Here is a 14,202-nt window from a genome sequence, read left to right as displayed (position 1 = left end):
GCACCCCTTTTCTAAGGGCCTCTGCAGAGTCTAGAGGAAAGGGTATGAGGCAAATAAGGTCTATGTCCAGAAAAGGAGAGAGACAGAGGAGTGGCTGGAAAAAAGTGTCCCATGGTGGGGAATCCTGTGCAGTGCAGAAAGGTAGAAGGGAATAGAAAACAAAGAGGTGAATGGAGGAGACCAGAGAGAGGGGTGCTCTCTGTTCCACAGAGACGAGTGGGATGCATATTATAGTGCAGATGACAACTGCAGTCCCTTTTGTACCATATGTGATCACACAATCACAGGCATCTCCCCAGGGAACCTCTTGGAAGGCTTCCAGGCCTGTGGTCTTGGAGAAGGGCAGGTTCTCCAGGAAGACATTACCAGCTGCAAGAGAAGCAGCGACCATAGAGCTGTATGCTGAAGATACTATCTGCAGTCTGGGCAAAATTAGGAGTTCACTTAGGAAACCACTGGGGGCAGAAAGAAGCAGAGTGAACCCTGCTAGAACATTAAATAATGAATAGCTGGAGGTGTCTGACTTTCCCAAGGCTATTCTTATTTCTATTCCTAAAGCTTCCTGTCACGGGTCGTGTTAGAGTTTGTCAGACTTTTGGGTGGGGATGGGCATTTTTTTTCTGAATAAGCACTACATAGAATAAGACATATATTGCTTCAAGTAGTGCCTCCCTTTCCAGGAAGAAGTGCTGTTCGGAAGGGACACCCAGTGATCACAGTGACGATGGGACCATTGGCCAACCTCCTCTCCTGGGTGACTTGGCTGAATGCAGCAGTGTCAGATGCCTTGCATCTGTGTGCTCTCATTCTTGCACTGTTATGTACACATCCCAGTCTCAGCTGAGGCTGCAAGCAGGAGTAACCCAAAATACCACAACAGCAGCTGTTTTGTCGGATTTTATGGAACTGAAACCCAGGACTACTGGAATTCTTCAAATAAAGTTTTTTCCCATAAAACAAACTTCCAGATGCATGAGCCCTGAGTGTTTGTGAACAAGCAATGTTTGGCTAGTAAGCTTGCCCTTTTTATATCTGCCACTTGCCACTTGATTTATAATATGTAATAAATTGCTGAATACCACAATAATTCATGAGAACGTTAATGCATGATTTGGTGGTAGAAGGGTGTATAATTTCATTGGAGGGCCACCATCAACCTGACCACATATTTTAGCAGGGTTTCCTTCCCTGGATAGATTGTTCTTGAACAAAAAATTCCAAGGCTGAGAACAGTCCTTACTAAAAACTTTCATGGGTTTGACAAGCCAATGAGCAAGTGCTACGATGCTCAAAACTACGTGTGATGCTTAGTATGTTAATTTAACCAGACAGTCAAGGAACCTCTTTTTACGTGAAGTATTTCAAAGAAAACCAGGTCATTTGTTCCACAGGTGGCAGGATGCTGTGCGCAAATATTCTCCCTACATTTATGATCTTACAGTAAGGCGAAAAGACCTCACCTACAAAAGATTCACAAAGCTTTACAAGTGCCGTATCTGCTCACTGTGATGCGTTACAGACTTTTCAATGGCTATAAAAAAAGGGCCATGAGGGGATCGTGATCCTAAGCAGGATTTGTATACAACCTAAACTGCTCGAGATGGATGTCTAACCAGTTAAAAGCCTCCAGCACTAGAGATGGAAACCTGTGGTCAGTCTGCTGCTCTGCTTGGGTACTCTTGCCTTTAGAAAGCTTTTCCTAATGCTGAAGTCTTGCTGGCTACAGTGCTATCCCATCACTGCTTAACTTGCCTACGACAGACATGGAGGACACGTGATTTCCTTCCTCTTTGCAGCAGACTTTTGTGTATTTAACAACCGCTATCCTCCACTCAGCCCCCTCTTCTCTGAGTGAACACACACCCTTCATTCCTTTCCAGACTTCTGACTGATCTTACTGCACTCCTCTCACCTCCTTCCAGGTGGGCACAGCTTTCTGGCTATACAGTGCCCCAACCACCACGTGCCACTCTAGCTAAGGCACTACTGATGCAGTACCAAGGTGAAGGACGACTTCATATAACTTTCAGTGCAGTCTCTGTGTTTGTGCAGTGTAGTGTTTGCCTTTTCATGATATTAGTGATTCGTGTTTAGCCTGTGATCCATGAATGGGTCCTCACAGATTTTTTTTTTTTCTTCTGCAGAGCTGCTATCTCACCTGTTGTTCCTCACCACATACCCGTGATGCAGACTGCTCCTGCATGGCTAGTGAACCTTGTACTTTATGGTTTTTGTGTAAGACCAGTTCTACAGTTTGTTCAGTTTTTACAGTTTGAATCCTATCCCCCAGCATGCCCGCAGTCCCTCCCACCCAGGGCTGTGCGGAGATTTAAAAAGCAGACTCTATTCATCATCCAAGTTATTCATGAAAGTAATGATCAGTGCCAGGCTAGATCAGACTCCTGGGGAACTCAGAACTGAGGACCTCAGTTTATCTTTCTATCTTGACAGCAAATTGTCTGTAACTACTGAGCCTTGTTTCCAATCAGTTTGATATTCACTTTTCATCTGGCCATATTTCTCTACCTTGCTTACATAAAGCTCTGCCAAAAGCCTTATGAAAATCTAGATATATGGCATTTACTCCTTCTCCCTGTCAGCATGGTAAGGATTACCTCATCAAATGATGAAATTAGATGGTTTGACACAGTCTGTTCTTCAGAAAGCCATGTTTTTTTCCTCTAGGTAAAAAGTAATTCTTCCAGTATTTTTGCAGGAACTGAAATAAGCTGATCTCTCTATAATGCACTGACTCTTCTTTCTCCCTTTTGTAAAGAGAAGTATTACATTTGCCTTCTTCCCTTCTTTGATATCTCACCTTTCTTGAGATAACCACAAATGGTTCTGAAATTACATCAGGTAATTCTCTAAGTATTCTGGGCTATAATTCATCAAGCCCAGTTAATTTGAATATAGTTGGCTTCTTCATGCCCTTTCGAACCCATTCTCTCCTTAACCTAGGTGCAGATCATACTGCTTTGCTGTGGTGTCAGTTGTGTTGTTACCTGCCTGCGGCTGGCTCCTGAAGCCCCCAAGACAAAAATAGCACATGGCTTTCTCAGCAACATTTCCCCTCTCTATTCAGTAACTAGCCATTTCCCAGGGATTTGTTTTACTCTGAGCGTACCTGCAGGAGTGTTACCCTTTAGGGAATTCGCTCATGTTACCTCATTTTGTGCTCTTGCTTTTGTGTTTCAATCCTATATGCTAGTGTCATGCTTGTATACTCATCCTCAGTAATCCTCTAGTTTCTTAATACCTATCTTCCCTTTCTTAGCAGCCTTTCCCTGACATCTGCCCAGGGCAGGATCTTCCTAACCGGATCTCCAAATGTTTTAAAATATGCCTTCTTGAGGTCTATACTCTTTATTTTGCTGTCTTCCTTCTCCTTCAGTTTCCAAAGGAAGGCCATGGAGCTGGAAGGAATTAGCTCCTCTGAAAATAAGACTACAACTGTGTTTTTATTATTTTGATCACAAGGCCAGCATTTTAAATGTACAACAAGAAGAGCTCTAGGCCTCCTGTTTCTTCAGCATTATTGTAGAGACATTTTCTGCCAGACTGCATTACAGTGCGGATGTCTCTCAAGCTTATCTGCGCGTGGTATCTGGTGCAAGGTGCACAGAGTGCTTTGTGAAAGTTTTCAGAAATTGGCAGCATCTCCAGCTGCTAAAGTCTCTTGTGCTTCTAGTCCCCATCAGGAGAAAACAGTCTCATATCATCAGGGTTTTCACAAATGCTACAGAGACAGCTGATTATGTCACCCCCAGACACATTTGGTCTTGCTGGGAAACATACAACTGTCTCCATGGGTTTTTAGCTACACCCGTTAAAGTGCATTTACTCAGCTATAAATCACCAATGCCAACTGCCCACAGTGTAGCACAGCCGTATCTTTCTGAAACTGTAGTCCATTTGAACACATCTGCTACCTAATAGCAAAGATGGCTTTGAAAATTTAGACGACAAATGAGAAGACTTGTGCGTGTGCTCTGTGGTGAGAGGGCACACTTAGAAGGCTTTAAGCCTTATGGTTTCAAGAGCCAAACTTAGCATATTTTTCAAGTTCTGAACCATTTGGATTAGAAACTGATCTCAAGGCTTTCAGCTACTTCCTACACCTACGACATGTGAGATGATATGCCTGGAAGTCATCAAAATTCAGCCCGTGTCTGTCTGTCTTGAACAATAGTGATGCTGATGGAACAACCACAAATGAAATAACAAATCAACAAGCTAATCTACATCCTTCCAGCATCACTTCCTAGTATGTGATGTAATCACATAAGCCTACCACAGCCTACAGCTTACATGTCTCATACAAAACCTGAGCACCTGCAAACATTAGACAATGTAGACCTAAAGCTAAAATTTGCAGCTTTACATTAACTGAAGAACACATACACCTCTTGCATTGCTTTCATGTTCTGTCCAGAACTAGAAGTAGGATTAGCTAATTATTCCAAGGAAAAAAAAGGCACAAAAGCTTTACAACATTTCTGATCAGGATGGAATATAGTAGAAACCAAAATGTGGGGAGACGGTCTTCTCACATGGTCTGCAGTCCAGGCTTACCAGCTTAACAGAATTCAATAGGTCAAATAATGAGCTGGTACGAAATCCTGGCCCAATAAAATCCATGGCAAAACTCCCATTGATTTTTTTGAGGCCAGGATTTCAGTCTGGCCAAACTGTGTCCAAATGCTGACCTTTTTTTAAAAAGCGGCAAATGTCATGCAGCATTTCATACATGAATATATTCATATTCAGACAAACTGGAATGTTTTTGGGCAAGGAAATATCTATGGGGTGACTTTGCTGTTAGGCCAAAATGGGCTCTGGAAGACACTGTCCCCACTGTAGGTGAAAGGATGGACAAAGGAATACTCTGCAGTACAAGCAGATAGTAGCCATGTAGGGTGATCTGTGGAGCTATAGATTTTGGTATGAGAGCCCATGACTCCCTAGATCCATGAGAGTTATGTTATTCTCAGCAAGATGCAATGAGCTCAAATGCTACTGAGCAACAGAAGAGGTTTCCCTGTTGTGCAGATTAACAGAGGCTGGTGCTGTTTGGAAGAGAGGAGTATGAGTCGGGTTTTCTGGAACTCACGCATACGCAGCCGCAGCACCTGGACCCCAGCTGGTTTGCTCTCTCCCAGCTGCTTAGCCCACGATCACTGCTCTCCTTCAGTGGATGGGACAATAACAAACAGGCATTCCTAGCACGGCTGCACCCTTGGTCTTGACTGTGGAGTTGTTCCTTCTGCTTTGAAATCTATACTGCTGTCTTAAACTTAAAACAATACCACTTCAGCTGATGACAGCTGAACAATACACTCCACCTTAGACTGCCTGTTCATGCCTGACTTGGGTACGGTGTGTGCTCCTCTCACTTCCTGCCAGTGTTTACAGCCAGGCTGCAGCAAGAATTCAAGTGCTCCTGTTCTGTCTCTTGCTCTTCACAACTTTGTAGGCTTCTGCCTGTCCAGAACTGATGTTGGCTCTAGTGCTTTGACATTAGCTTAGGTTCAACACACTATTTTAAGCTAATGAACAAATGAAAACTAGCATAACCTATCCCCAGAGACAAAAGGAAGAGCCAAGAGCAGATGTTGAAATATCAAAGTGATGTCGTCAGTTAAACCTCTTTACAAAACAGTCAAGTGGAAAGACTGAAAAGGAAGGTTGCACTTTTCCTCCAATACAGGTCAAATAAAGAGCTAAACGCTTCTTCTCCTTCCCATCATTGCAGGACTACAGAGATTGTGCTTTTTCAAATAGTTTCCCCGATATAATCACAGATATTTACCTTCGTTATACAGGTTTACTGCCCTCACATTGTTAATCCCCTCTCGGCATTCAGAAAAAGGTGAATCTACTTCTACTAGCTTTATTAGTGCAATGTAATTTTCCCAGACCCAGAGCTGAATGAATTGTTTATGGTAATAAGTGATTCATTTAATTTAGTCCATTTTTTCCTACTTGTGACTTGACCATCACATCATCTTTACTTCTATGTTTGTAGGATTAATTGTAAATATTCACCAAACAGATTATACAAATACATTTCAATTGATGAGTTGTTTGCAGACCAAAGTCTTTGAAAATACCCAATTTATTTTTTACCCCCAAGGGTATGTGGCTGGTTGCCTAATTCACATGCCATTGTTTCTGACAGAGAAACTAAGACTTTTAAAATAGGAGAATAATGAGGGAAGCCTATCAGTTACTGAACAGATAATAATGCCCCTGTATGATGATCTTCCAGATTAGTATTAGCCTGTGTTAAAAATTGTTTACAAAATGTTTAGGAATCACAAATAAACTTAAACTAACAGCTTAAATAACCATGACCCCTGGAAACCAGGAGTGAGATCTAATCATGAGAATAGTCACAAATCACTTCCTTCTAGTTCCAAAAGCTCTGCCTCTTACTAATTTGTCTTTTATCCTGCAGCGCTACTCTGTGAAAACCTCCAAGGATATTACATATAATACAAAACCCACATGCAACTAATCATGGAAATTTGACTAATACTAACTAAGGGAAATTTGACTGAACAAGCAAAATGTTATATAGATACAGAACAATTTGTTTTGTAAAAAACATTTGCAAAATTACTTCCAATTATGAAAGGAGGATTGAATTAATGATTGTCTTTTTGATATGCCACATGGACACTTGAGAGACTTTTGAGAATATTTCTTAATAAAAAGTGTGTGCAAGTACCTTAAGAGGTAGAATTAGGGCTAATGGAGTCATCAACAGTAATCTGCTGAAGCCAAGGAAAAATGACACCAGAAAACTTAATGTTTCTGAGGTATGAAAGTAAAAGCTTGGAAATTTAATCATGAGCTCCAATTTTATCAGAAAACCTTAGTAGACTTGGCTACAAAAATGTACTTTAATTTTTATAAACTCTCAGACTGTCCTGAAATCAGCAAAACCAGAGCTTTTACGTTGCTTTTAATAACTTCCAAAGCTTAGTGAGATATAAAATTTGATTGTATTTTAATATCGTCTGAAAGATTATCCAGACAGCTGCAATGAGCAATATGTAGCAGGACATGTTCAGGGTCAAACTTCTTGTATAGGAAAAGATGAGATTATTCTGGTTTTATTATAGAGGAATCCATATGTATATGAGACAGCAGCAATGTGAAGTGGAAGCCTGTATGTATACCTAGCTTTCTAATCCTAATAGTTACCTACTGGCTAGGTAGTTCTAGCACATGGTGTTTGGTTATCAGTCAGTTTTGGGATAACCTCTGGTTTAAGGGCCAGGTTTAGCCTGTAAGAACAATACAGCCAATCTGCAGTCTGCTGTCTCCCATGAGCCCTTTAATGGTGGTCAGGCACATCAGCCACACAATATGCCAGCCAAAGGACAGCAAAATGCCTGTTCACATTAACAGGCTCTGCACACGCCTGCTGGTTCATGTGATGAGGGATAAGTCTGTGCCATTACGTGCCCTTGTCATGTCTGGGGTACCAATACTTGTTGGCTCCACATCCTAAGATCCGTTAGGGGAGACACCTAAACATTCAGCACCCAGGTGGCTCCCTAACGGACTTTATGGCTTGCACCAGTAGACAGAGTGGACACCTCTGAAATAAAGCATGGAAAGCTTTTCTGCTTCTTGTATGGATGTGACTTCTAATAAACCATCATATGACTTTTTTCTCCTTTAAGCCAGCAAGGATTCCTGTCCTCTGAACCCACCAAGGTCTTTGTAAACAGCAAAATGGTTATTTTCAATTTCCTGTTTAAAGGAATACTTTAAAGGAATGCTGACATGTTGAATAAAAGCAGGATTTCTTTTCTAAGAAAAAATCCATTACAAAATTAATGAGTACTTGTCACAATTACATGCATATCCAAATGAGTAAGCAGATTCTTCCTACTGTGATTTGAAAAGGGCTTCCTCCTGCTTTAGGCACTTTTCACAGTTAAGAATCAGGAATTTTGGTCCCTAGTTCCTGTGTGGAAATATTTAAAACTCTTTCTAATATATTTATGATGTTTTCCTATGCAGCCCAGCACAAACATTTCCAGTGTGCTATGACTCAGTACTTTTTTTGAAGTGGCAGAAATACAATGAAAAGCCTGTTTCTCATAGTATTTTGGCAGAAAACAACTCTGTGGGCTGGTGTTGGCAACACCACAGTCTAAGAATAGGGCACTTCTCAGGCAGAAAGTTGTTGCATTTGGACATAAGCTAGGTTTGCCTAGGAGTAAAGAAGCCCCTGTCTTCAGGGAAGGGAGTAATTTGGAAATGCTTATCCTACAAGTTAGAGTGCACTAGTGTCTACCAAAATAATTATTTCCTGTGAGGGCTACTCAGAATGAAGTAATCTCAAAGAATATACTCCATTGTACAAGCGAGGTCACTGGGCAGCCCCTCTGACACTTCCTCCAAGGGGCTCTCATTGTATGGAGTGCTCTATTCTAGTTTCAGTTGTTCATAAATATGAGTAATGCTTCCTTCCAAGTTTGTGTAACTGGGAAGAACTGTAAATGGATGGTGCTTCACCATACATGTACAGTGCTGACAGCACTACTACCATCTTTATAAAATGTACCTTTTGGGTGAGACAAAAAGTAACATAACAATGAGGAAGTGAAAGAGCTAAAGCTTTTAAAAATGAGCCTGATCATGGTAGTCTTAAAACCTAACGCTCTGAGCTGAGCCTGGGCTGTCCTGGTTCCACTGAACCCAGTGGAGGGGGAAGTGTTTTCTCTAGCAAAGGATTTACCCATAAATACAGGCTATGTAGGTTGTTCTCTACAAATAAAGGCAATGCAGACATTTCCCTGGAAACCCCAGTTACAGCATTGCCTTACTACAGGTAATGTTTGCCAAGTGACTCAAGTGTCTGCACCACCAGCTTGATTTCATTCTTATTTCACCCCAGGGCTCTGGTTTCCTGATTATCCATACTGTTCAAGTGCTGCTTTTGGCAGCAATAATTTTGGTCAATTATTTCTCTGCAAAAGGAAATGCTGGCACAGTTGGCAGACCAGCCAACTCCGGGGAGATCATATTGGATGTGTACCTTCCAGGCTTGGCTCCTGCTCTATGCGACTGCAGTTCAGCACAGCCCCAGAAAGCCTTCCTCCCTCAGCAGCCCTCTACAGACCCTCAGACCTCGCAGGACCTGTGACACTCCACCTTGCCCTCAGATAAGAAAACACAGCCCTAGCAGTCAGAAATCTTGTTGTTGATATTTAGGGATCTATGTAACTTCTCTGGACAAGCTGTAGACAGACAGGTCTGGAAGCTGCATTTTTGCACAAAGCTGAGTTCTAAATTTGTCTGCTCAAGATTTCTAGGCCTTAAGTTCTTTGGAAGATGCTTCCGCTTATTTAAAATTGCTTGTAGTGTTCCTGCAGTGCTCATTCATGTCTTGTGTTTTCAGCAGGATAAAGGAGAGGGAAAGAAATGCTCTCCCTCTTAAAGAATGAGGCATCCTGAACTCCCTCACGCACAGGACACCACTGCTTTGTTGCCATATCCTTCATGGCTTTACCGGCTATTTTCCAACTTTTCCCATACCCCTCTCCTTAGGAAGGACAGAAGATCACTGGCCTGTCATTCCTTGCAGAAATGGAAGAGCTAGTCCAGCTCCCTCCAGCTGCCTGGCAGCAGCTCTAAAACAGAGGCTTGGAAGAGCTAAGGATTATTTTTCCAGGCTCTCTTTGCTCTACCAGTCCCAAGCATCAGGTCCTCAGCTGAACTAAACTGGAACAATTTTGTCAACTTCAATGGTCATAGGCAGGGGTCTCACGCACCTTTTCTACCCGACAGAAATGAGGAGCAAGTAGTGCAGTTAACAGCAATTATTCTCCCTCTAACCTTAATCTGAAAACTTTTTTTATCACAGAACATTTAGCATATACGTACTCACCTGTGGGCTTTATTTCAGGTGTTCCTACCTAAACATGTGACCTCTAATGAAGCAGCAGCCATATGTCATATTACAGGCAGGTGATAGACAGAGTTAATCATGCAGCTTTGAGCCATTCCCTCTCTACCCGTTAATCCACCTCCTTTGAGACTTGTTCTAACAGTCCAAACCAGGAATAGGTACAGCCAGAAGAAACGGTTACAACTTTGAAACTTGGATGAGATTTTTAACTTGAAAAGAGCCAGGAATGTACATGTGTGAACTCCTGCCCCTTTCCCAACAAACACTAATAAACAGCTTCAAGCTATTGGCATGCAAAATAATCAGCCTGTCAGATAAATGTTTCTTTCCCCAAATAGGGAAGGCTTCCCTCAAGGTCTCCCTCAAATTTATATGTGTTTGATGGTAGCGCTTAGTCCTATATTAGTGACACATTTATGGGCTGCTATCTTGAGGGCTGGAAACAAAAATTTCACATCTTTCCAAAAAAGCAAGCTCCCCTTCCACTGTGACATGTCATATTAAGCTCTGGCCCTGGAAGGTTCCTACGTACCAGACATCAGTTGTAACATTTTAAGGTACAGAAAACCAACTTAAAATTCCCTCTGAAGGAGTATATTGATTTTCCCTTCCAAATGTGATGGTTGTACTTGTGGTATGAAGACATCTGAATTCACAGAAAGAAGAGTGTGAAAAGACTCACAACACAGTGACAATTCATGAGTGTGCAAGGGAAACAAAAACATAGAACAGAGGCTGTCAGAAAGCCGATCAGACCTTGGAAGCTAGAGAGCACAAGGCTACTCATAGAGGTTCCTAGCTCTGCCACTAACCTGAGGTATGTCCTCGGGCATGTCTCTTCACCTTGATGTGATTCCATTCCCCATCTGTAAAGTGAAAATAACAACATGTAACTCTATGAAGTGCTTCAGATGACAAATGCAATGTAACTCTTTAGGGTTAGCTTACTGGATGCAGTAGGAGGTCAATAACATAGATCATTCATTGTCTCCCTAGTTAGAAGTAACATGACTATTTGTTAAACTCTCTCTGTCACCCCACTTCTGCATCTCTACAGCAGCTAGTTAAAGCACATTCTCCTTGTAATAAAGATGTGAAAGAATCAACCTTCCATCTGTACCAAGTATGCACAACACTATTCATAACAAATCATTACTTGCAGCAGTAAAGGAAGAATAAAGATGTTTTAAGATTTGCAGGTGTAGGAAAGAAAGAATTTACTCCAGCAGTTGACAACATACAAGCATGAAGAACAAGCAGAATAAAGCCTACCCAGACTACTCACTTGAGGTCTGTGTTATGATTCTTCATGGTGGGGAAGAAAGAGGAAGGTTCTCTCAGACAACTGTTAAATTTAATCTTTGTATGGAGTTGCAGAATAGTCCAGGGACTTACAAAAGTTAACTGCCTATAGTAGTTAAATGGGAATTTTAGTGACCTACTGTTCTCCCATGAGACTGGAGTCCTCAGGAATAACTGAATGATAGTATATTGTTGCACTTACTTACTCTTCTAGTATACATGTACAGTTGTATTTGCCTGAGAACAAGAGTATGTGCTGGGAAAAACTGTGGCACTATACAACTGCCAGTGATTGAAGGGAGACTTCATTTATTTTAAACTTAGCTTCTAAACTATCCACTTGTTTAATCATAACAAATTTGGAATTTCTTTCTTGACTTTAACAGCTGAACACTTGGCTCAGGATATGTGGGTCATTACTTCCTCATTCTTTAACATAAAGGCAAACTGGCAGCCTACTTGGGATTTCTTGGGACTCTTTTAAAGATATCCAGATAATCCTCTGAGAAACCATACTAGATCATATTAGCATTTCTCTAAAACTCAGGTCATAGCTCCCATCAGTGCTTGGTTTTCTAACAGTAGGCATGAAAATCTACGATCAAATACCTGGATTGTTATTTTATTTACATACTGTGATGAGTAGAAATCCCAAGCCGATCATCTAGATTCTTACGTACTCTGAAAATGCATTTACAAACCTCTTATTTACTTCTCTTGGACCGCAATTTCAGCCATTTTGTGATGGGATGGAAACCTTCTTTTTCCCAACACGGCCAAATTGCAGTTTTAGCTCTTTCAGTGCTCTCACAGCTCTAGCTCCACTGAAAGTATAATGCTAGTTTGGATTTCCATTGCTGTGACAGCAAGCAGAGCCTGTTTGCCAGCATACAGACAGACTCAACAGACTGAAATCTGAATGGAAAATGGGGTGAGATGAGTGAAAGGTGCCTGAATTGATGCTACTGCAGAACACCCTCAGGTAATGCTCAGGGTATAGAATGAGAGATACTTAGAGAGGTGGGAGAATAATGAAAAATTAGGAGTTAGGGCATATTGGGGGACATTTTCAGTTTTTTTTTTCCTAGATAAACTTTTATGTGGTTTGTCCTAAGTGCAAGACAGCTTGCTGAAAGCTATAATATTTTCTTCCCCTACCCTCGTGATAACTTTGGCAACAGAAAAACATCATCCGTGTGAAGTGGCAAAGTCAAGTATCTAAGTGATCGGAAATGAACTGTTTAAATGAGAGCAAGAGCTGCAATTTGGAGAAGGAAAGGAGCCATACCCTCGGGAACACAATGATGATTTGTGCCCTTTTAAAATCCTAGAAAACCAAGAAGTGCAGATGAGCCAAGAGCTATTTTGGGAAAAAAAAAAATGCCCTTCCTTACTCCAGGGATCAAAGAGGAAACCATTAGGCAAAACTAAAAGCATGACTGAAGGACTACAGGCTCTGGAAAGGGCAATACTGGTACTGCTGTTCATCAGCACAGAGAGAAATGATACATCACAGCTTGGTCTCTAGGGCCACAGTGGATAATTTCTCAGTGGCCCCTCTTCTCTCTCCTCTATTCCACCAGTCCAGTCCCTGTTTGCAATCAGTGCCTTGGTCTGTCCTCATCCCCCATCATGGGAGAGGCACATGGGAACAATAGGGGATGGAGGGGAATAAACGGGTCCATGGCCACGCTGAAGAGAGTGCACACTGTTCCCTCTTGGTTTTTGTTAGTGGTATTCCTAGAGCAGAGTCTCTTCCTACACAACTGTTTCTGCAATCAGTTTTCCATCTGACTGGTGCGCCTTTGCCAATATATGCCAGTGAAATGTATGGCAGTAGCTCTCCACAATATACTCTACTAATTCTGTGATGAGGGGAGAATGTACACTCTCTGCATTTGCAGTATCCCAAATATCCCAGTCCGTATCCCAAATACAGAAAGGATCTGACAGCCAGGATGCAGAAGCCTGCAGCAGGCTTGATAAACATCGTGCAGGTTCAGTTACCTGAGACAGAAGATGTGACAACAGTGGTTTTCATCTCTGAGACAGAGCAGTTCAGCATGAAGATTCTGAATTTTGTAACTTTGTTGGGGCATTCTCACTTCAAGTTAAGCTGAGACTATTTAATTGATACACTCATATGACTCAAAAAAGGTTTCAGGATATTTATGTAGAAACCACAAAAGTGGGCTAAGAAAGAGAGAATCTGACTTTTTTTCCCTTTTATTTTTTAATTACAATGAAATTCCAAAACTTTCAGTATTGCAGGCAATTTACACTGATTACAAAATGAAATAATATTGTTAAAATTCCTAGACTGCAAATGGATATACCAGCTAAAGCTGCTCTTCGATTGCATACGTAATTTCTGATAAAACATGGCCTAAAGACCTCAGATACTAAGGGAAAAGGAAGAACAGTTCATGGCTCTTCATCCCTTTCTACAACAGCCCAATTTTCTTGAACATCTTCCTGCTAAACACCTCCCCTTTTCTCTCAAATAAATCACAGATAATGGCAGGCATTGATACGGTAAAATATTTCTACTTTGGTGGATAAAAATAAATAGCTACAAACCAGAGTTCCTCACAGTTATAAATGCCATTAACTAGCTCTCACAATCCTGCTGCTTCAAGGGCAGAGATGACATTGAACTACAGGGCAAAGAAGAGTGAGCATTTACCAGATGAGTCAAAGAGAAAAACTTCAAATAAGAAGACCACTGGTGAAAGCACCGATTGAGAAGTCTGCTTGCTGCATGCTGCCTTTATTTAGATGTCAATTGGATTACAGTTGTGCTCTTTTTTTTTCACCGAAAGGGTTGTCAAGCATTGGAACAGGCTGCCCAGGGAAGTGGTGGAGTCACCATCCCTGGAGGTATTTAAAAGACGTGTAGATGTGGTGCTGAGGGACATGGTTTAGGGGTGGACTTGGCAGTGTTAGGTTAACTGTTGGACCTGATG

This window comes from Nyctibius grandis, chromosome 9, assembly GCF_013368605.1.
Source record: "Nyctibius grandis isolate bNycGra1 chromosome 9, bNycGra1.pri, whole genome shotgun sequence".
Taxonomy (NCBI): domain Eukaryota; kingdom Metazoa; phylum Chordata; class Aves; order Nyctibiiformes; family Nyctibiidae; genus Nyctibius; species Nyctibius grandis.
Note: the sequence above shows the minus strand (reverse complement) of the source record.